The sequence below is a fragment of the Marmota monax genome, unplaced genomic scaffold (assembly GCF_021218885.2).
Source record: "Marmota monax isolate L192 unplaced genomic scaffold, Marmota_monax_Labrador192_F-V1.1 WCK01_AAM20220418_F8-fsc00018, whole genome shotgun sequence".
Taxonomy (NCBI): domain Eukaryota; kingdom Metazoa; phylum Chordata; class Mammalia; order Rodentia; family Sciuridae; genus Marmota; species Marmota monax.
The window spans coordinates 9,656,581-9,677,871 of record NW_026692201.1 but is presented as its reverse complement, the minus strand read 5'-3'; the positions used below and the strand labels follow the sequence as shown (position 1 = coordinate 9,677,871).

Genomic DNA, 21,291 nt, shown 5'->3' with positions numbered 1-21,291 from the left:
CTTATCATTCTCTCCCTCTTTCCTTTATTTTACTCTAGCTTCTGCATGAGAGAATACATTCAATCTTTGAGTTACTGAGTTTGGCTAATGATATTCTCCATTTCCATCTATTTACTGCCAAATGCCATAATTTCATTATTTTAATAGCTGAGAAGGACTCCATTGTATATATATAAACCACAATTTCTTAATCCATGCATCTATTGATGATCATCTGGGTTATTCCATAATTTAGCTGTTGTGAATTATGCTGCCATAAACATTGATGTGGGTATGTCGCTGTATTAAACTGATTTTAGATCTTTTAGAAAAACACCTAGGAGTGGGATAGTTGGGTGATAAGGTGGTTTCATTTCTAGTTCTGAGGAATCTCTAAACCACTTTCCAGAGTGGTTGTAGTAGTCTGCAGTCCCATCAACAATGTGTTGCCGAAAGCTCGGTCCTTGTCTCCGATGCCAATCCAATATCGAGGACACGGTTTTCAGAAAAATTAAAATGACAGTTTATCGCTTTACTAGAAAAGAAGAAACAGAGGACTTCAGTCCCAAAGGCTGAGATTCATCATCAGAAACAGGGGGATTTTACAGAGGTGATTCAGAGAAAATGAGATTAGGGAGGAGAGATCAGAAAGGAGAAGATCAGGGAAAAGAAGATGAGGGAGAAGGGAAAAGAAGATCAGGAAGGATAAGATCAGAAAGATCAGGGAGGGATAAGGTTGGGAAAAAGAAAAAAAAAACATGTATGTTTCAAAGTGACAGGGATATAGTCAAAGCATCAAGTGAACCCCTGTTACAAATGTACAAGTGTTCCTTTCACCCCAAGACCTGGCCAGCATTTATTGTTGTTTGTATTCTTGATAACTGCCATTCTGAATGGAGTAAGATGAAATCTTAATGTAGTTTGATTTGCATTTCTCTGACTACTAGAGATTTTGAACATTTTTTCATATATCTATTGGCCTCTGTGTGTTTCTTCTATTGAGAAGTTTCTGTTTAGTTCTTTTGCCCATTTATTGATTGGGTTATTTGGGTTATTGTTGTTGTTGTTATTTTTCTTTCGGTATTAAGTTTTAGTTCTTTGTATATTCTAGATATTAATCCCCTATTGGAGAAGTAACTGGTCAAGATTTTCTCCCATTTTGTAGGCTCTATCTTCACACTCTTAATTGTTTCCTCAGCTGTGCAGAAGCTTTTTAGTTTAATGTCATCTCACTTATTTGATTCTTGGTTTTATTTCTTATGCTTTGGAGGCCTTGTTAAGGAAGTCTGTGCCAGCACCTATATGATAGAGTATTGATCCTGTTTTCTTCTAGAAGTTGTAAGGTTTCTGGTCTAATTCCTAAGTCTTCGATCCATTTCAATCTGGGTTTTGTGCAGGTTGAAAGAGAGGGGTCTAACTTAATTTTTCCACATATAGCTATCCAGTTTTACCAAAATCATTTGTTAAAAAAGACTGCCTTTTCTCCAAGATATCTTTTTAGCAACTTTGTCAAATATAAGATGGCTATAAGTTTGTTGGGGTTGTTTCTGTGTCTTCTATTCTATTCCACTGGTTTTCATGTCTATTTTGGTTCCAATATTATGCTGTTTTTGTTACTACAGCTCAGTAGTATACTTTCAGATCAGGTATTATGATGCCTCCTGCTTCACTATTCTTGCTTAGTATTGCTTTGGCTATTCTGGAAGACCACAGACTTTGAAACTAGAAGCTTTACTACCATATGTGCTCAGTTTATCTGTAACTGAAGGTGAAAATATGCCATCCAGCAGCAACTCCAGAAGAGTAGCAACATCAGTATCAAGTCTCAATTAGCCATCCCAGTTAAGACAAGCAATCAATCAGCAACATAAACAGAAAAGTAACAGGGAGATCCTGCAAATGAGAGATGCACCAAGGTACTGCATGAACTCTGCTCACAATCCTGGCTGGCTGCCTTCCATGCATAGGGGAAATCAAGGGTGCTAAGCTGTCCATACATCCTAGTTGGTGGAGAGGCTGAGCACAGGCACAGGAATATGGGAGAAATTAGAAGACAGGGCAGACTTTTAAATTGCTCGAGCTTTGCATGTGTTCTTCAACCTACCAAAAGATCCTTTGAGAATGGTGAAAGACTTATTGGCTCAGATTATAAGGGCACAACCTCTGATCAATCATTGACATAGCAACTAAGTTATGCACAAACATAAAACTGAGAGAAATAAATCAGACTCAAAAAAGTACATCTTTTTAAGGCAAGAGCATTGTATGATCAGGTGTGGAAGCTCACATCTGCAATTCCAACTTGGGAGGCTGAGACAGGAGGAGCATTAAATTCAAGGGCAGACTCAACAAAATTTAGCAAAAACCTGAGCAGTTTAGTGATGTCTCAAAATAAAACATTAAAAGGGTTTGGGGATGTAGCTCAGTGGTAAAATGCTCCTAGGATCAATCCCTTGTAGTATATATGTGTGTGTGACATACACACACACACACACACACAGAGAGAGAGAGAGAGAGAGAGAGAGAGAGAGAGAGAGAGAGATCTGCTGAATGGCATATTTTCACCTTCAGTTACAGATAAACTGAGCACATATGGTAGTAAACCTTTTAGTTTCAAAGTCTGTGGTCTTCCAGAATAGCCAAAGCAATACTAAGCAAGAATAGTGAAGCAGGAGGCATCACAATACCTGATCTGAAAGTATATTACAGAGCTGTAGTAACAAAAACAGCATGATATTGGTACCAAAATAGAAATATGTATGTATTTATGTATGTATGTACACACACACACACACACACACACAAACACTAAGTAGCCTCCTGAATTATATCCTGAAATAATGGGGAATCATTAAAGGACTTTAACCAGAGACTAATGAGTTGGAATTGCATTTTATAAGATCACTTTGGCAAGGTGGAAGGCAAGTTGACAGAGGGCAAGATCAGAGACAAAGAGAGGAATTCTATTAGCCTGAATAAAGATGGTGGTGATGGGCAAGAAGGGCAGAGGATGCAGAGGTAAGCCAATTGGATTTTCAAAGGTAGAATAAACTGATGTAATTACCCATTCAGTTTAGGTATTGAGGAATCAGAGGAATGTTTAAAAGCCTTTAGGTTTATGACCTAAGCCAAAAGGATGGTGAAGCCATATACTAAAACAAAAAATTCAGATACAGCAACTAATATGGAGGGTGAAAAATAATGAGCTTAGTTTTGAGTTTGAGATATAATTCATGAGATTATTTACATAATTAAACTTCAAGTAAAATTTACACTTTAGCTGGGCACAGTGGTGCACACTGTAATCCTAGTGGCTTGGGAGGCTGAGGCACGAGGATCCCAAGTTCAAAGCCAGCCTCAGCAACTTGGTAAGGCACTAAACAACTCAGTGAGACCCTGTCTTTAAATAAAATACAAAATAGGGCTGGGAATGTGGCTCAGTGGTGGAGTGCCCTAAATTCAATCTCCTGTACCGAGCCCACCTCCCAAATTTGCTTTTTAGAGAAATACATCACATAAAGAAATATGGACAATAGTGGTTTGAAGACCTGGGTTCTTGTTCTAGTTTTACTTCAAATTTGAACACATCAAATTTTATCTTGAGGCTAAGTTTATTCATTTATTTTACTTATCTCTATGCAAAATGAAGAAAATAAGACTGTCCTGTGTACTTACAGAACATTGTGAGCATAAAAGGGATGCTGCAAAACAAGATTAAATGCAATTTCTGCTGCAGTGTACAATCTGTTCTGCAAGTATAAATAATACAATATGACCAAAATGAAGCCATAAGTGTTGGAAAAGAAACATTATTTTCATTGTCAGATGACACATAAGTCACTGGAGAATTATTTTTAAAACTATTAAAATCAGTAAGAAATCAGTATCTTTCCTACATATTATCAATAACCGGTTAGAATTTAAAATTGGGAAAATCCTAGTCTCTCTCTGAATAACAATAGATCTAAAGCTATCCTATTCTTACCCAGATCAAATTAAATAAATTTATAAAGCCTATATTAAGAAAATTTTAAACTCCATAGAAGACTTTAAAAAGTAAATATCATATTCCTAAAAGGGAATATGATGCTATAGATATGCAATTTTACTCCAAATTTGTAAATTGAAAGAGACACCCATTAAAATCTCAACTGGGAAGCCAGGCAGGGTGGTGCATGCCTGTAATTTCAGAACTCTGGAGGCTGAGGCAGAATAATTGCAAGTTCAAGGCCAGGCTCAGCAATTTAGCAAGGCCCTAAGCAATTTGCACTCAGTGAGTCTCAGTCTCAAAATAAAAAGGGCTGGGGATATAGCTCAATGATAAAGCTCCCCAAGTTCAATCCCCAGTACCAAAAAAACAAACAAAAACTCAACCAGGAAATATTTATCTAATTAAGAGTATAGGTATCTAGGGGGCTGGGGTTGTGGCTCAGCGGTACAGCGCTCGCCTACAGCGCTCACCTAGCATGAAGGAGGCCCTGGGTTCCATCCTCAGCACCACATAAAAAAAGTAAGTAAATAAAATAAAGGTATTGTGTCCAACTACAACAAAAAAATTTTTTAAAAAGACGAGTATAGGTATCTAATATGAAAGCCTACATATAAGGAAGTTAACAAAAACAACCACAATTATAGTAGAGTAATAAGACAATTGGTGATTTTCCTATTCATTTTTACAAATATACATGATTAGAATTTTGTCTGTACTTGGAAACATTCTCTCAGATCTTGGTAATAAGAAATACAAGAGGGGCTGGGGATGTGGTCAAGCGGTAGCACGCTCGCCTGGCATGCGTGCGGCCCGGGTTCGATCCTCAGCACCACATACAAACAAAGATGTTGTGTCCGCCGAAAACTAAAAAATAAATATTAAAATTCTCTCGAAAAATAAAAAAAATTTAAAAAAAAGAAATACAAGAAAATTTTTTCAGGGGTTGGGTTGTGGCTCAGTGGTAGAGCACTTCCCAAGCATGTGTGAGGCACTAGGTTCGACCTCAGCACGACATAAAAATAAATAAGTAAAATAAAGGTATTTTGTCCATCTGCAACTAAAAAAAATTTTTTTTAAAGAAAGTTTTTTCTAAATTCAAACATGAAAGTAATTCAAAATAGATCAGACAAGCAAATCACTTTAAAGATAGAAAATGGCTCCCTAGTACATAAGATTTAACTGAAACCCAATGGCACCAGGAAAAAGACTGAGCAGTCATTTATACTTAAAAAAAAAAAAAAAAAAAAGAAAGAAAGAAATGAACTCAGCAATAGCAGTGTCCACTGAACTGTTCAAAAAGGGAATCTTAACCCTGCACAATTTCAGGTGGTGCACACCTGAATTTCAGCAACATGGGAGACTGAGACAGGAGAATCCCAAGTCCAAAGTCAGCCTGGACAACTTAGTAAAACCCTGTCTCAAAAAAATAAAATAAAAATAAAAGAGGCTGAGTGGTACAGCATCCCTGGGTTCAATCCCCAGTACTACACATGGATGGACAAAAATAATTATTTTATTCATGTAACTATGCATGAAAAATTATACTCATTTGTGTTCCCGTGATTGTGATTTGGTCACCTAAAAACATAAAATAACCATCATATTGAAAGAAACATTATAGTTCATCTTACAGAAGCTGGACGTGGTGGCACATGCCTGTAATCCCCGCAGCCTGGGAGGTTGATATAGAAGGATTGCAAGTTCAAAGCCAGCCTCAGCAATTTAGCAAGGCCCTAAGCAACTTAGTGAGATCCTGACTCAAAATTTTTTTAAAAAGATTTAAAGGGTTGGGGATGTGACTCAATGTTTAAGCACCCCTGGGTTCAATTTCTGGTACAAAACAAACAAACAAAAACAGTGTTCAACTTTCTGGCAGTGACACCTTTCTGGCACTGACACTCCCCACAAGAACATGATTTGGGAAAATAATCCCTTTCACCTCTCCAGAAGAGAAGAGGAGGAAGCAGAAGAAGAAGCACTTGGTACAGAGCCGCAATTCCTATTTCACGGATGTGAAAAGCCCAGGATGCTATAAAATCACCACAGTTTTTAGTTCTGCACAAAAGTAGATTTCTGTGTTGGCTGTCCTCTGCCAGCCTACAGGTGGAAAAGCAAGGTTTACAGAAGAATGTTCCTTCAGGAGGAAGTAGCACAAAATGCAATCTGAATCAAGATGAATGAGAAACCATACCAATAAACACGTTTTGGATAAAAATTTTTTTAAAAAATTAAAAACAATATTCAAAAGTATTTAACACACAAGTGTTACAATCCTTTCTTCTTGAAATGATTGCTTAAGATTTGCATATGCTTAAGAGACAAATCATAGCTCTTAATAAATAATGAATGAAAAAAATCTATTATAACTAACTAGGATTCAATGTTTATTACAAAAATGTAACTCGCAGCTCCAAGTGCATTTTCCTCCTAATCTCCAAAAATGAGCTTAAAAAAAATCTACTTTAGTCTCATCAAGAAATTATATGAATGCAGTATATTTAGTCTTTATCTAGTGATGTTTAGAGCCACAAATGATATTTCATTAACTCACAGTAGATATTTAAATAAATACAGCATTACCCAATAGCAATAACATGTTCATAATCCCCATGAAAAGGATTATTAGTTAGAGTATATATAAATCTACAAGTAAATTAAAAGAAGAATAAAAGTAAGGCCAGGTGTGGTGGCACATGCCTGTAATATTAGCAACTCAAGAGGCTGAGGTGGGAGGATTGCAAATTCAAGGCCAGCTGGGCAATTTAGCAATCACCCTTCTCAAAAAACAAACAAAAGGTCTGGGATACAGCTCAGGAGTACAATGCCTCTGAATTCAATCTCTAGTGGAAGGAAGAGGAGGAAGAGCAGGGCTTTTGGAGAAGGAGGAAAGAAAAAAAGTTAAGCAAAAGTAAGTATTGCAAAAAAAACACATGCATTTGTTACATAAAGCAACATTGTTCCTAAGGAACCTGTGGGAAATGTTTATTTCTTTCAGTGAACCTTGAAAGTGTCACTAAATCTCAAAAAAGAATGTAAGCATACTATGTACACAGAAACTAAATTTTTAAATGGGTGTAACAGGGATTCACTTGATGCTTTGACTATATCCCTTGTCACTTTGAAATGTACGTTTTTTCCTTTTCCTAACCTTCTCCTCCCTGACCTTCTCCTTCCTCATCTTCTCCCTTTTTCACTAACCTTCTCCTCCCTCATCTTCTCCTTCCTAATCTCATTTTCTCTGAATCACCTCTTTTAAAACCCCCTGCTCCCCATGATGGGCAGAGTCGCAGGCTCTGGACAGGAGTCCCCTGTGTTTCTCCTTTGCTAGCAAAGCAATAAAACATTTTTCTTTTTCTCAAGACCATGTCTTCACTGTTGGTTGGTGTCATGGATGAGGACCCAGCTTTTGGTTACATGGGTACTTAATAGTTCACCCTTCAAATAAAAATAATTATTTCTAACAGCTTACTGTAAAACAGTATAACAGTGTATAAATAACACAAAGTGAATGAATTGCCTGGTATGGGTGTGGGCCTGTGGTCTCGGCTATGTGCAAGGCTGAGGCAGGAGGATCACTGAAACCATAAATTTGACAACTGCCTGAGCAACATAGTAAGATTCCATTTCAAAAAAAAAAATATCAAATAGTAATAATAATAGTAATAAATAAAAAGTAAATGGGTAGGGCAAGTAAAGTAACTATTTAATACATGAATTCAATTGTTCACTCTCTAATTTGATTTTGTTTCTGATAGATATGCCCACTTGGATTTACATATGCCAGCAAAGTAAGACCTAATGAAAAACTAATCTTGTCAGATACAGGAAATATATTTCTAGTGTTTATTACTAATGTTATGCTGCAGGCTGGGCATTGTGGAGCACACCTGTAATCCCAGCAGCCTGGGAAACTGAGGCAAGAGTATCGCAAGTTCAAAGCCAGCCTCAGCCATTTAACAAGGCCCTAAGCAACTTAGTGAGACTCTGTCTCAAAATTAAAAATAAAAAGGACTGGGGACGTGTTTTAGTTATAAGATGCCTCTGTGTTCAATTCTCAATATCCACCCCTCAAATTTTTTTTTACTCTACATAGCTGGGCAGGTAGCACAAATTTATGATCCCAGCAACTAAGGAGGCTGAGGCAGAAGGATCTCAAGTTTGAGGCCAACCTCAGAAACGTAACTAGACCCTGTTTAAAAAAAAAAAAAATAGGGATGATGTAGCCCAGTGGTAAGGTACCTCTGAATTTAATGCCCAGAATAAAAAAAAAAATAAATAAAAAATTAAAAAAATATATATATAAAATATATATATATTTTTTTACTCTATATGAATTAGGGGAAAAGACTCTTCAATTACTGGTTCCTAAACTGTAGTAGAGGTAATCAAAACTCATGTATTGCTATGTATATTTCAAAATATAAACAAGTATAACTTGTCTTCGTAACTGAAGAGACAAGGAATTAATGGAGTAAAGAGGCTCTTTAATTATTAAGAATATCATACAAGCCAGGTGTGCTGGCTCATGCCTGTAATCCCAGTGGCTCAGGAGGCTGAGGCAAGAGGATCAAGAGTTCAAAGCCAGTCTCACCAGGTCCAACCCTTGGCACACACACAAAAGAACCATACAAAAGCCAGGCATGATTGTGCACACTTGTAATCACAGCAACTCAGGAGGCTGAAACAGGAAGATCACAAGTTCAAGGCCAACCCCAGCAATTTATCAAGGACCTAAGCAACTTAACAAGACCCATCTCAAAATTTAAAAATAGTAGGCTGGGGCTGTAGCTTAGTGGCAGAGCGCTTGCCTAGCACATGTGAGACATTGGGTTTGATCCTCAGCACTACATAAAAATAAACAAATAAAATAAAGGCATGCTGACCATCTACAACTACAAAAAATAAAATAAAACAAATAAAAATAAAAAATTCAAAAATAATATGGACTGGAAATATGGCTCAATTATTAAGTGTCCCTGAATCCCAGGTAACAACAACAACAACAACAAAAGAATGAGAGAGAAAAATGATCCAGTAAAAAAAGTAAGATATTTTTGTTTTCAGAGTCCAAATGTTCTCTTTCTGTTTCTGCTATACCAAAGTGAGACAATGATGTTGAAAACCTATGAGAAATTATTTTATCAATAATCTTTGAAAGGCAGAATCACAGAACTGAGCTCCCAAATTAAAAAATAAATACAAAACACAAGAAAAATTCTAGAAGGCAAAGCCATTTAGCAAGACCCTGTCTCAAAATAAAAATTAAATACAGACTGGGGATGTGGCTCAGTGGTTAAGCACCCCTGGGTTAAATCCCCAGTACCAAAGAGAAAATAAACTAAAGTAGAAAACTATCTGAAATTCTTGGCACCTCTCTCCAGAAAATGTTTGGGACTTTTTCATAATATGTTAGTCAGGTCTAACATCTTTGTGGCACTGGGGACTAACCCAGGGAGTGTTCTACCACTAAGCTACAGATTCAGCCCTTTTTAAATTATCATGATTATTATTTTTATTTTTTTGAGACAGGGTCTTACTAACTTGCCCAGGATGGCCTTGAACTTGTAATCCTCTGCCTCAGCTTCCCAAATAGCTGGGATTACAGGCGTGCGCTACCACACCAACTAAAAATCTTAACAACTTTGAATGAAGATGCTAATAGACATATTTTATGATTCACCTTAATAAGCATCCATTAGCCACATGATTTAGGGTGACCCTAAAGAAAATATTAATGATTTATATATTTTCTCCTAACATTTTTCCTAATACATAAAAGTACCAAGTCTACAGACTGCAAAAGCTAAAGTAAGAGTGAATCTTGAACATTACTAAGAAAAAGAAAAAAGACTATTTAAGGGTAAAACTGATTATCTTATTATCCAAAATAAGTGGGAAAAGGCTTTAATCAAAGTGTGTTAACTTATTTTTTACTTCAAAACAATTTATAAAATCAGAGAGAAAAGAGGCTGGAGTTATAGCTCAGCAGTAGAGATCTTGCCTCATATGTGTGAGTCACTAGGTTCAATTCCCAGCACCACATACAAACAAGCAAATAAATTAAAGGTCCATCAATAACTAAAAAAATTTTTTTTAAATATCAGAGAGAAAGGAACTCAGAATTGTATTGGGGTCCATAGCCTCTGAATCTGAAGCACTCCTTTTGTTCCACTACCCTTTTCCCCTTTCACTACAGTCCTCTCTAAACCCTGCTTCAGGATCTAATTTCTTCCTTCAAGCTTGTTGTTCACCTTTCAGAAAATCATAAACATTTATGATCACTTGGTGATATCCCCCCTCCCACTTTGGTAGCAATGATAAAAATTTCTTTATTTTTCAAAATAGCTTTTCCTTCATTTCTGGGAATTTGGAAAAAGAGTAAAAGGAAATGAGTTTTAGAGTGGTAGTAGAGTTGGAAAGTTAGCAGAAAGCCACAATATAGACTCTTGAACACTCTGTTATGGAGTTTCTACATTTTGTGATAGAATAAATAGAACTCAGACTGAACACAAAGGGAAAAAAATCATGTAGAAAATGGGACTCCATCAAAGATATTTTGAAAGGTTAACCATGGCTACAATTTGTCCAGTGAATTGGAGAAGAGTTGGTAGGCTATTGAATGGTACAAATGAGGATGTATAGAGTCTTGAACTAGGGTAGAGACATCCTGGAGGCCCTGTCACTAATTCACACCAACAGAATGCAATAAAGTAGGGCTGGGTAAGAAACCACTCACACTATGCAAACACCTAATGCCAGAAGTCATAAACTGACTACCCACAGCTCATATAACATGCCTTACTGAGATGTCTGATTTGATCTTCACTAGGTTCGAAAAATATTTTCTAAATTAGCTGCCAACATTTAAAAATTCAGAGATTTCTCCTCCCAAATCTGAATTTTTACTGTTCTTGAAATATATATATATATATATATATATATATATATATATATATATATATATATATATATATATATATATATATATATAGTTTTTTTTTTCTCTGAACTTGAAGAACTCCCTTTTGCTCCAAGATTTGGTAACATTTTGGACCCACATTCCAACATGGCAATGCACAGAGCACAGGCAGTCTGGGTAGCCACAGACCTTAGCCCTGGGTCTCCATATTGTTTTGTCCCTGGCAGCTTGGCTCATTAACATTACCACCTTGGTCTCCACAAACATTGAGTTTGCATTCCTAGCCCTAGGGCTATAGAGATTTCATCTGAAAAGTTTTGTTTAGTTTTGATACTATCCATGAGCTCACCCCCATGTGAAAGAGAATTATCTTTAATTAGAGGTGTAACTCTCACTCCAAAGGGCAGAGAATTTTCCTCATGCAGCAGTCAGTGTTAACAAATAAGAAACTAGACTTAGCCATAGCAATACTAAAGCAATAATAAATAATAAAAAATAATAATAATAAAATAAAAATAAGCCATAGACCAATAATAAAGACAAATTCTGAAAACTGGTTCTCCAGGCATTGGTTTAGAATTTCAGTTCAGAAACTTTTGACAGATATAATTTCCCTCATGAACATTCTCTCCAGCCCCCACCCCACCTCACCCACACACAGAAGTGTAGCTCCATACGTCACCTTCACCTTCACCTTCACCATTCTGTTAGATCACTGAAATGGTAACAAATTTTTATCATCCTGACTCCAGCTTTAAAAAAGAAAAAACAAAAGAAAACCTGGTGATGCCCAGGTGCAGTTATTCATGCCTATAATTCCAATGACTAAGGCAGGAAGATCACAAGTTCAAGGCCAGCCTCAGTAATTTAGTGAAACCCTGTCTCAAATTTTAAAAATTCAAAAAAAAAAAAAGGCTGGGATTGTAGCTCAGTGGTGGAGTGCATGCCTAGCATGTGCGAGGCACTGGGTTCAATCCTCATCACCGGGTTCAATCCTCAGCACTGCATAAAAGCAAATAAATTTTAAAAAGGTATTGTGTCCTTCTACAACTAAAAAAATTTTAAAAAGAAAGAAAGAACGGAAGGAAGGAAGGAAGGAAGCAAGGAAGCAGAGAGGGTGGGGATGTGGGTAAAGGTAGAGTGCTCCTGAATTCAATCTTCAGTACTACCCATCCCCAAAAGAAAACTGGTGAAAAGGGAAAGTTCCCAAGGTATAGTCACATAAATTATTACAGATCAAAAGGAATCAGAAACCTATACTTGATTTGGGGATGTAACTTACTGGTAGAGATTGTGCTTAGCATGGATGAGAACCTGGATTCAATCCCTAACCAAAAATAAAAAATAAAAAGAAATCATTTGATGGAATAAACCACCAACCTTCTATTTAATCATCATATATCAGAAGCATTAATATCAAAATCAAACTCAAGACAAAGAGATCTGTTATCACTATTAATAACTTTCTAGTGGATATATAAAAGAATTAAGAAAAATATAATAAACAAAGCAACAACAACAAAGAAAGACCTTTGATTTGCAAAAGATCTCATCCTACCTATAAGAATTGAGAGAAATGACTGAAAAACTACTAAAACTAGTAGGAAAATTCACTAAGGTGACTGGATACAAAATTAATACCAAAAAAAAGTATTCATTCTTTTATATATCAGCAATAATCACAGAAGGAAAATGAATGAAAAGTCAAGGGCTTGGGCTATAGCTCAGTGACAGAGCACTTGCCTAGCATGCAAGAGGCCTTTGGTTTGATTCCCAGCATTACAAATAAAACAAAAAAGATAAGTGAAAATTCAAACACAGTAATAAACAAAACTATTAAATACCTGGAATGAAATTACTAAAAGGAATGAACAAACAGGACACAATAGCACATGCCTGTAATCCCAGCAACTCAAGAGGCTGAGGCAGAAGGACTGCAAGTTCAAGGTCAGCCCCAACAACTTAGTAAGACCCTCTCCCAAATTAAAAAAAAAAAAAAGGAGAGGGAGCCTGGGAATGTAGTTTAGTGGTAAAATACCCCTGAGTTCAACCTCTAGTACCAAAAAAGAATAATAAAGTAAAAACTAGGTCACATTATACTGGACAGGGAGATTCCTTAAGGGTTTAAGGCCTGTCCAATCACTAACAGAGAGTGGGGCTAGAACCTACTGTAAGAGACTGACCTCTGAATGATCAATGAACAACTCTGTCAAAGCTTAGTATAGGCATATAAACCAAAAGGATATCATGGCTTTTCCCCCCAGTGACACTCTGAACCTGATAAATTCCTGCATCTCCTTGGATCAGTTCCATATCATGAGAACCTGTTCAAAACTGTTCTCAAGTTTCTCTGAGTACACAGATGAAACAGAACTAACCCACAGAGAACCAGGACTCATCACTTTTCCAGAGTCAGATAAATGTCAAGAAGAGAAAACTTTTCTAAGAAACAGATTTCTGGCAGCAGGGCATGGTGGAACATGCCTATAATCCCAGTGACTCAGGAGGCTGAAGCAGGAGGATCACAAAACCAAAGCCAGTCTCAGCAATTTACAGACCATGTCTCAAAAAAATAAAATAAGGGGCCAAGGTTGTGGCTCAGTGATAGAGTGCTTCCCCAGCACCACATTAAAAAAAAATTAAATACACAAATTAAATAAAATAAATAAGGGCTGGGTATGTGACTCAATGGTTAAGCAACCCTGAGTGTAATCCAAACAAACAAAAAAGAAGAAACTAAAGTTTTTGGCAGGGGCTAGGGATATAGCTCAGTGGTAGAAGGCTTGCCTCACATTTCTGAGCACTGGGTTTAATCCCCACCACTGCAAGGGAAGAAAAAAAAAATTTACAGAAAAATTGACTCGTTGTATATGTGGAAATAAACACTTCAATGTTATATCTAAATAGAATTTTAAAAACTGTTCTGGAATGTGTTTACATTATTAAGATATCCCCAATTACTAGAGTCCCTAATATTTCAGAATTTGTGCCTATTTGACTACAGTTTGGTTTCAGGATTATTTTTTCACTCTCTGCACAATTGTTTTCTATGACAATTTATAATGTAAACAAAAAATGTAAAGCATGAAAGAAGAATCAGTCAGATAAGTATTCTTATCCATTAAATTAAAGCACCTGAGGACTTTTCTAGATAATACTTCATTCACCCAATAATAATGAGTAAATATAGTTGAAATAATAAAATAGACATCTGTTTTAAAACATCCTTCAATCAAAGCCTTTTATTAAATCAACCCACCTGTTACACCTTAATTTTAATTACCAAGGTTTGGTTTTTTGTTTGTTTTGTTTTGAGAGAGAGAGAGAGAGAGAGAGAGAGAGAGAGAGAGAATTTTTTTAATATTTATTTTTTAGTTTTTTGGCAGACACAACATCTTTGTTTGTATGTGGTGCTGAGGATGGAACCCGGGCCACACGCATGCCAGGCGAGCGTGCTACCGCTTGAGACACATCCCCAGCCCAGGTTTGTTGTTTTTGTTGTTGTTGTTGTTTGTTGTTCTTGTATGTGTTTTACTAAAGATTGAACTCAAGCAACAAGCTCAGCCAGCCCTCTCCCCACACACTTTTATTTATTTATTTATTTATTTTTAGACACTGTATCACTAAGTTGTCCAGGCTGGCCATGAACTTACTTTTTTTTTTTTTTGGTACTAGGAATTGAACACAGGTATGCTTTACCATTTAGCTGTATCCCCAGTCCTTTTTAATTTTTTATTTTAAGATAGGATCTTGCTAAGTGGCTTGGGGACTTGCAAAATTACTGAGGCTGGCCTTGAACTTGCAGTCCTCTTGCTTCAACCACCAGAGTAACTGAGCTTTCAGAACATATACCATCCTGCCCTGCTACCTTGAATTTGCAATCCTTTTGATTGAGCCTGGGAGTAGCTTGAATTAAAGGCCAGCACCACAAGGCCTGGCCAATTACTAAGGTTTCATAAGCAAAAATAAGTAACCCTAAACTGAGGACCCAACATGGCGGCGGGCGGGGAGGCAGCACTTTCAGTACCTCCTCATTAACGGGATCAGAGAGACGCATTAATACGCTTAGATTCTACCTGCTGAGAATCTTCTAGCAAAATTCCGCTGTAAGGATACCTGCCAGGAATTAGTAAGTTTATTGGAGGTGACAGTTTGCCCCAGATGAGTGAATCTCTGCCACGCGGTGCAGAGGTCCAGTCCCGCCGGCCACTGCCGAACGGCCGCCGCCCGCCCGGCTCTGCGACAGGCTCCTGCCCACCCAGCTCAGCGAACGGCCCCGCCCGCCTGGCGCAGTGAATGCCCCCGCTGAGTGGCTCAGAGAATGGCCTCCGAGGCGCGGCCCAGCAGGCACCCTGAAGGGACTCTAACCAAGCCTTTATGAAATAGCAAACCAGGAACTAAAACAAGAGAGTGGGTCAGATCAGAGACAAGCCAGTCCCACCCCTCCCTTCGGACACTCCAGCAAGGAGCCTGGGGCCTGCCATAGCAGAGAGGTGACGTCACCAGAGTTCGGCCAACAAGATTCCTTCCCAGCGGAATCCACTTTAGCAGGTGTGTGACTCCCACCCCCACCAGATACAAACAACCGGGAAACTTCAAAAATCTCTCCGTGGACGTGACTGTAAGGGCCAAGGGACTCCCGACCCCCAACTCCCCCTACCGCCAGTGGCGTGGGTGTGACTGTAGGGGCGGAGGGAAGCAGAGAAGACTCCCCACCCCCAACTCCCCCAACCGACAACGAAGAGGGCGTGACGGTAGGGGCGGAGGGAAACAGAGGGCACTCCTGACCCCCAACTCCTCCTACCGCCAGCAGAGTGGTCGTGACTATAGGGGCCGAGGGAAGCAGAGGGGATTCTCGATCCCCAACTCCCCTTACCACCAGTGGCGACACCCAAGGTCTTAGAAGCCAGTTTCTGAGGGCGTGCCCACCAAAGGGGTCCGGAAAAATTAAACTGTTATTTAAAAATTAATTAATTTAATTTAAAATTAAACTCCTAGATCACAGCTCCACAGCACTGGGGCTTAGATGAATGACAGAGAGAGTGCTCAGTCGTTCGGGAAATAGGGCACGTGGTGGGGCTGAAAGTGTAACCAGATCCTTGGGGAACCACCTCCAGTGAGCAGGACCTGGCTGGCTGGCAGGAGGAAGCGGGGGAGGGGCCGGAGAAGTGAAACGGCTCTGGACTAACAGGATTGAGAGACTCCCAGAAGCCGCCTTACAGGGATTGCTGTCGACACATAGAGGGCAGAAGCTCAGCTCGGAGGGCACAGCTCCACCTACTGGAAGAGAAGAAAATGGATCTCTAAGACCTAATTTTATTTCTTATTTTATTTTATTTTTACTCTCCCCTTTTCCTTCTTTCTTTCTTTCCCTTTTCAAGTTTTATTGTTCTTTCCATTCTCCTCTATTCTGTCTATCTCCCTCTCCTTCTTTCTTTTTAAGAACACCTTCCTTCCCCTACCCCCCAACTTTCATCCCAAGCATTACGTCTTCCATTACGTGTAATTGTCTAAATGCAAATAGGTGAATGTTTCGAGGCTGTCTGTAGGGCTCCTAAATACCTAGCTACTACCAACACCCTGATCCAATCGACTGTTAGTATCCACCTTCAGTAGAGCAATCTTCTAAAGAAGCCAAGACATACTAACCCTTATACCTTCATAGCACCTAACCTAAACATAAAGTCCTAAGAACAAACAACAAATCACTATATGTATACAGAATCCAGAAGCCTTTTATAAATTGAATGAATCAGCTTTAAAGTACAATAAAGCCCAACATCTCTAGGCATAGTCTCCCACCACAAAGGAGACACAACAGAGATATACAAAGCCAAAACACAGCAGTCAAACAGAGCTCGAAAGTAACGTGAACAACATGAAAAAACAAGGGAAAAAAGGATTACAAACAATGCAGGACAACTTAAATCTACAGGAGGACCTAGAGGCATCAGAAAAATGGACAGAGAAAGAACTCAAGGCATACCTAACTCAGATGGAACGGAATATTAGAGAAGACATGAGACAGCAAGTCCAAGCATTGAAAGTATATTTTGAAAACGAAATAAATAAACAAATCCAAATGGCAAAGAACGAGCTCTACCAGGAGATAGAGATTTAAAAAAAAAAAATCAAACAGTAATCCTAGAAATGCAGGAAACCATAAACCAAATTAAAAACTCAAACGAGAATATCACAAATAGACTAGATCAAGTAGAAGTCAGAACATCAGATAATGAAAACAAAGTTTATCAACTTGAAAAGAATATAGTCAACACAGAAAGGATGCTTAAAATTCACGAGCAATCTATCCAAGAGATATGGGATGTCATAAAAAAAACAAACTTGAGAGTCACTGGGATAGAGGAAGGTATAGATGTCCAAACCAAAGGAATGGACAACCTATTAAATGAAATAATCCTAGAAAACTTGCCAGATATGAGAGATGGAATGGATTGCCAAATCCTGGAAGCTTACAGGAGGACCCCAAACATTCAAAACTGTAATAGACCAACTCCAAGAAACATAATTATGAAGATATCCAACATACAGAACAAGGAGAGAATATTAAAAGCTACGAGAGAAAGGAGGCAGATTACATTCAGGGGTAATGGCTGATTTTTCATCACAGACTTGGAAAGCGAGAAGATCCTGGAACAACGTATTTCAAACGCTAAAAAATAATGGATTCCAACCAAGAATACTGTATCCAGCAAAATTAAACTTCAGATTCCACAATGAAATTAAAATATTTCATGATAAACAAAAGCTAAAAGAATTTGCAGCCAGAAAACCAGCACTGCAAAGCATTTTGAGCAAAATACTACAAGAAGAGGAATTGAAAAATAGCACCCAAAACTAACAGTGGGAGGTATCTCAGTAAAGGGGGAGAAAAATAACCAAAGAGGAAAAACTAGCCAAACTAAAATAAATAAATAAATAAACATGACTGGAAGTACAAATCATATTTCAATTGTAACCTTAAATGTTAATGGCTTAAATTCACCAATCAAGAGACATAGGCTAGTAACCTGGATTAAAAAAATAAATCCAACAATATGCTGCCTTCAGGAGACTCATATGATAGGAAAAGACATACACAGGCTGAAGGTGAAAGGTTGGGAAAAATCATACCACTCATATGGCCCTCGGAAGCAAGCAGGAATGGCCATACTCATATCGAATAAAATCAACTTCAAACCTAAGTTAATCAAAAGGGATAAAGAAGGACACTATATACTGTTAAAAAGAACCATCCACCAACAAGACATAACAATTATCAATTTGTATGCACCAAACAATGGTGCAGCAACGTTCATAAAACAAACTCTCTTCAAGTTCAAGAGTCAAATAGACCACAACACAATAATTATGGGTGACTTCAACACACCGCTCTCGCCATTAGACAGATCCTCCAGACAAAAGCTGAATAAAGAAACTATAGAACTCAATAACACAATCAATAACCTAGACTAAACCGACATATATAGAATATATCAACCATCATCAAGTGGATACATGTTCTTCTCAGCAGCACATGGATCTTACTCAAAGATAGATCATATATTATGCCATAGGGCAATTCTTAGTAAATATAAAGGTGTGGAGATAATACCATGCACCATATATGACCATAATGGAATGAAACTGGAAATCAATGATAAAAGAAGGAAGGAAAAATCCTGCATCACCTGGAAAATAAACAATATGTTACTGAATGATCAATGGGTTATAGAAGACATAAAGGAGGAAATCAAAAAATTCTTAGAGATAAGCGACAATACAGACACAACATACCGGAATCTATGGGACACAATGAAAGCAGTTTTAAGAGGGAAATTCATTTCCTGGAGTTCATTCCTCAAAAAAAGAAAAAAACCAACAAATAAATGAACTCACTCTACATCTCAAAACCCTAGAAAAGGAAGAGCAAAACAACAGCAAATGTAGCAGAAGACAAGAAATAATTAAAATCAGAGCAGAAATCAACGAAATTGAAACAAAAAAAACCATTGAAAAAATTGATAAAACTAAAAGTTGGTTCTTTGAAAAAATAAATAAAATCGACAGACCCTTAGCCATGCTAACGAAGAGAAGAAGAGAGAGAACTCAAATTACTAACATACGGGATGAAAAAGGCAATATCACAACAGACACTACAGAAATACAGAAGATAATTAGAAAGTATTTTGAAGCCCTATATTCCAATAAAATAGAAAATAGTGAAGATATCGATAAATTTCTTAAGTCATATGATCTGCCCAGATTGAGTCAGGAAGACACACACAATTTAAACAGACCAATAACAAAGGAAGAAATAGAAGAAGCCATCAAAAGACTACCAACCAAGAAAAGCCCTGGACCAGATGGGTATACAGTGGAGTTTTATAAAACCTTCAAAGAAGAATTAATACCAATACTTTTCAAGCTATTTCAAGAAATAGAAAAAGAAGGAGCTCTTCCAAATTCATTCTATGAGGCCAATATCACCCTGATCCCGAAACCAGACAAAGACACTTCAAAGAAAGAAAACTACAGACCAATATCTCTAATGAACTCAGATGCAAAAATTCTCAATAAAATCCTGGCGAATCGAATACAAAAGCATATCAAAAAAAATTGTGCACCATGATCAAGTAGGATTCATCCCTGGGATGCAAGGCTGGTTCAATATACGGAAATCAATAAATGTTATTCACCACATCAATAGACTTAAAGATAAGAACCATATGATCATCTCGATAGATGCAGAAAAAGCGTTCAACAAAGTACAGCATCCTTTATGTTCAAAACACTAGAAAAACTAGGGATAACAGGAACTTACCTCAACATTGTAAAAGCTATATATGCTAAGCCTCAGGCTAGCATCATTCTAAATGGAGAAAAACTGAAGGCATTCCCTCTAAAATCTGGAACAAGACAGGGATGCCCTCTCTCACCACTTTTGTTCAACGTAGTTCTCGAAACACTGGCCAGAGAAATTAGACAGACAAAAGAAATTAAAGGCATAAAAATAGGAAAAGAAGAACTTAAATTATCACTATTTGCAGATGATATGATAATATATCTAACAGACCCAAAAGGGTCTACAAAGAAACTGCTAGAGTTAATAAATGAATTCAGCAAAGTGGCAGGATATAAAATCAACACGCATAAATCAAAGGCATTCCTGTATATTAGCAACAAAACTTCTGAAATGGAAATGAGGAAAACCACTCCATTCACAATATCCTCAAAAAAAAATAAAATACTTGGGAATCAACCTAACAAAAGAGGTGAAAGATTTATACAATGAAAACTACAGAACCCTAAAGACAGAGATAGAAGAAGATCTTAGAAGATGGAAAAATGTACCCTGTTCATGGATAGGCAGAACTAACATCATCAAAATGGCGATATTACCCAAAGTTCTCTACAGGTTTAATGCAATGCCAATCAAAATCCCAATGGCATTTCTTGTAGAAATAGATAAAGCAATCATGAAATTCATATGGAAAAACAAAAGACCCAGAATAGCAAAAACAATGCTAAGCAAGACGTGTGAATCTGGTGGTATAGTGATACCAGATTTCAAACTGTACTACAGAGCAATAGTAATAAAAACAGCATGGTACTGGTACCAAAACAGGCGGGTGGACCAATGGTACAGAATAGAGGACACAGAGACCAATCCACAAAATTACAACTTTGTTATATTTGATAAAGGGGCTAAAAGCATGCAATGGAGGAAGGATAGCATCTTCAACAAATGGTGCTGGGAAAACTGGAAATCCATATGCAACAAAATGAAGCTGAACCCCTTTCTCTCGCCATGCACAAAAGTTAACTCAAAATGGATCAAAGAGCTTGATATCAAATCAGAGACTCTGCGCCTGATAGAAGAAAAAGTTGGCTCCGATCTACATATTGTGGGGTCGGGCTCCAAATTCCTTAATAGGACGCCCATAGCCCAAGAGTTAATGACAAGAATATACAAATGGGACTTACTTAAACTAAAAAGTTTTTTCTCAGCAAGAGAAACAATAAGAGAAGTAAATAGGGAGCCAACATCCTGGGAACAAATCTTTACTCCTCACACTTCAGATAGAGCCCTAATATCCAGAATATACAAAGAACTCAAAAAATTAAACAATAAGATAACAAATAACCCAATCAACAAATGGGCCAAGGACCTGAACAGATACTTCTCAGAGGAGGACATACAATCAATCAATAAGTACATGAAAAAATGCTCACCATCTCTAGCAATCAGAGAAATGCAAATCAAAACCACCCTAAGATACCATCTCACTCCAGTAAGATTGGCAGCCATTATGAAGTCAAACAACAATAAGTGCTGGCGAGGATGTGGGGAAAAGGGTACACTTGTACATTGCTGGTGGGACTGCAAATTGGTGTGGCC

General features: G+C 37.6%; 1 protein-coding gene and 1 pseudogene across 11 annotated transcripts in view; one reads left to right on the top strand and one right to left on the bottom strand.

Annotated features, from left to right (window-relative positions):
- Positions 1 to 21,291, bottom strand: part of Atg10 (autophagy related 10) — a 290,932-nt gene that overhangs the window by 252,426 nt on the left and 17,215 nt on the right. The window lies entirely within an intron of this gene.
- LOC124080539 (small ribosomal subunit protein eS27-like) lies at positions 5,905 to 6,120 on the top strand (annotated as a pseudogene).